Source organism: Hylobates moloch, unplaced genomic scaffold, assembly GCF_009828535.3.
Source record: "Hylobates moloch isolate HMO894 unplaced genomic scaffold, HMol_V3 SCAFFOLD_12, whole genome shotgun sequence".
Classification (NCBI taxonomy): Eukaryota; Metazoa; Chordata; class Mammalia; order Primates; family Hylobatidae; genus Hylobates; species Hylobates moloch.
This window is the reverse complement of record NW_026652287.1, coordinates 11,239,268-11,242,552: the sequence shown is the minus strand read 5'-3', so window position 1 is coordinate 11,242,552 and position 3,285 is coordinate 11,239,268. Positions and strand designations below refer to the sequence as shown.

Below are 3,285 nucleotides of genomic sequence, written 5' to 3'. Positions count from 1 at the left end.
AGCGAGAAACAACCAAAAAAAAAAAAGATCTATCAAATGCCAGATACAGATTTGGAAAAAAAAAAAAAAAGCTACACACCAATCTTCTTCCAGAGTCTTTCTCTGCCTCCATTTTTTTAGGAGAGTTCACCAATTAATTGTCAACACTCCTGCCCCCTGCATTTTGGCCGAGGGGGGAAGGAGGAAAGACCAAAGAAAACAAACCAAAAAATAAATAAATAAAGCAAGCCAGAGCCGAGATCTACAAAGTTTTGCACCAACACTTAGGCAGATCCGTTTGCAAAGTCCTAGGAAACCATTTTCAGCAGTTGTGGGGGGGGGGAGGCGTCGACGTCATAATCCCCGGAACGTAAACATTGTTGCCGATCGCGCTCGGAGCCCGCTGCCGGGCTAGTTGGGGGTGCTCTCGGCCCGGGCTTGGGGGGGTGGGGGCGGCGGCCCGAGGAGGTGTGGGGCGGGGAGGGAGCCCGGGAGGCATCGGGCGCCGTTAGCGCCGTGGCATCGCTGTTTTGTTGTTGGGTCACGAGTGCGCCTCTGCACGCAGGCGCCGCCGCCGCCCGGGAGTTGTGTGCAGAGCTGACTTTTGGAGGGCCGAGTTGCAGGCGGCGGGCGCATCCCGGAGATGGCGGGGCAGGGAGGGAGGGAAGGAGGAGGGGGCGGGGAGGGAGGTGCAGATTTGCACGGCTGGCCTCAGCGGGAGGCGCGGAAATGCAAGCCGAGCATGCTGGCGTGAAAGCCCCCGGGGCCTGGCACCCCCAAAAACGACCCCCCACCTCCGTTCCTGCCCTCATTGCCCAGAGCTACCCCTCTTCCTCTTGTTTCATCCACCCCTCCCCCAACATTACCTGTGTGGCCGACTCAAATTCAAAGCATTTTGTATATATAATTTTCTTTTTTTGCTTTTTTGCTGCATGTCTTTTTCGTGGGGGGTGATCCTCTGCAGATCCCCCCATTTGCGGACTTGCCATGTGGAGGAGGCATTTGGGGGGCTCAGAAGGAAATTAGCTCGGCTCCATACCTATAAGGACTGCCTAACTTTTAAACTCCCGGCACTCAAAGATGTGGACACACACACGTACAGGAAATACAGCCAGACCAGAGCCTTTGCAGTCCACAGCTGACCGGAAGACGTTGCCTTTCATTCATTCATTCTGCCCGCCTCTGTGGACTCCTTTACTAGGCGACCAGCCCTGAAACAGAAGTTGGACATTTTTTAAAGGTTCTTGCGCTCGGCAAGGGGAGCAGATAGATGCTCAGGAGCGAAAGACGAAGAGAATTGGATCTGGCGCCTCCTAACGCAGCCCGCACAGGAGCGAAGGGTAAGCCCTTGTTGGTCGTTTATAGAAGAAAAGTCGGTGGAAAGGTGCATGGTGCTCTGGGATGGGTGGCGGGAACTCTGGTGCCCCTTGATGAATCCTATAGGGCTTCTTAGCGGAGGTATCGGCACCCTCCGTACATACATGGGTGTCATTAGGTCCCTGTCCACTTACTAGTGTTTTTGACTACCCCAGTACTGGTCCTGGGTTGTCTTGTCCTCCCATCATGAGCAACAGTCAGGTCGACTTGGCTTGAGAAAAGCTGGCCCTAAACATTCCTCCAGCCCCAGCTGCGGCGCCCTGCTAGGCCTGATCTTGGGGGTAAAGATGCTGATAAAATGACATGGCAAGAGGGAGACGATAAAGGGACATTGTAGATAGCAGGCTTTGAGCCTGACATTTCCGCCATAACCCTGTGGGATACTTGGAGCAGGTCATTTTGCAGATGGGGAAACTGAAGCTCAGAGAAATTGTGAATCTGAATGATTGCTGTGCTCCCATATGGTCCCCAGGCTATCAGACAGACCTGTGGGAAGGACGTGGCTTCCCACGGGAGATAGGATGTCACTATTAGCATCGTATTGGCCGTCCTAAGAGACAGCTTCCCCCTCACTCACCTTAGAAGTTTCCTGTCCTATCTGACTGTAGTCTTTCCCACCTACCCCCAAAGGCTACTCTTTGAAGTTTGTTTTCATTCATGTTCACTAGCTGTAAAAATCTTTTAAGCAGGGATGAGGCTGGGAAACATCAAAATTTGTTTCCAAACTGAAATCGCCCACATTGGCTGCTGCGTGCAATCAGTAGCCCTTCGTGTGAGTGCTGCCGGTTCTGCCTTCAGTCCGTCCAGAACCATGGACCATTTTATTTGTTCCTGTCTTTCTCACAAGAACTCTTTAAGGGAAATCGTCTTGTTCGTTCCTATTTTGCAAAGGAGGAAATTAGGACTAAGAAAAGCAAAGCCACTCACCCAGGATCACATAGCGCGTATGTGCCGCTGCCAGGGCTCACACTGCAGCCTGGCTTGGCCATCACGTGCTCTTTTTTTTTTTTTTAGTAACTTACCAGCCTCACTATTGCCCCATAATGAAATAAACATGTTCAAAGGAGGCTGCATGGGCTGGAGAGTGATGCAAAGTGAATTAAGTGAAATAAAGCAAAAAATATGTAATAGAATTCTTGATCTAATTAATTCTTTTTTCTCCCTGAGGCCCTTCTTTCTCTCCAAGTGGCCTCATGGTGGCCCCAAAAGCTGGCATCAGAAAAAGGTCCAGTGGCAGCCACCTTAGTGTAAAAACAGTTAAGTCCTTCTATCACCTCCTTGAGGAGTTCCCGGCCTGTCAGAGTGGGAAGGGGCTGGGTAGTCACCTAATTTAATCCCCTCCCTTTACAAACCTCGAGGAAACCGCAAACACGAGAAAAGAATGGGCCAGCCGGGGGTTTGTTCCCCTTGGCCTCCCCCAGAATGCCTGCCCTGCTGCCGGGTCCTAAGTGGCCACTCAATAAATGTTGGGCCCTTGATGAATCACCTTCCCCCTCGATATTTGCATTTTCTCTTTATCAGTAATTGGCAGATGAAAGGCTTTGTCCTCCAGTTGAAAGAATTCCAAGCATTTGCTCAAAGTGGGGGAGGAGGTTATTTTGGACCAAAGGGGGAAGGGCCAAGACCCTGGAGCTCCCAGTGTTGGCTAATTGTCCCAGAGAAGTGGAGAGTAGGTGAGGAAAGAGAGAAGGTGAAGGTGCTTATCCCAGAGATGTACTTTTTCTTGCAGGAAAACACCAGGCCAGTTGTATTGGAAACACAATAATAATGATTTCCTGGACCCTCCTGCCCGATCTTACAAAAGGTCCGGTCAAATCCTGCCTGAGTTACCCCCATTCATTCTTCATTCATCGAAGGTTGATTGAGCAACTCTGTGCCCAAAGACAGAGAGGCTAGAGAAAAGAAGATGCAGCGTGGGGCATGCAGATT

General features: G+C 51.0%; 1 long non-coding RNA gene across 1 annotated transcript; it reads left to right on the top strand.

The window, feature by feature from the left end:
• The first annotated feature begins 481 nt into the window (after nucleotides 1-481).
• On the top strand, nucleotides 482-2,422 carry LOC131380716 (uncharacterized). Its single transcript, XR_009208829.1, has 2 exons — nucleotides 482-1,319; nucleotides 2,046-2,422. It is a non-coding gene; the product is annotated as an uncharacterized LOC131380716 (long non-coding RNA).
• The last annotated feature ends 863 nt before the right edge of the window (nucleotides 2,423-3,285 follow it).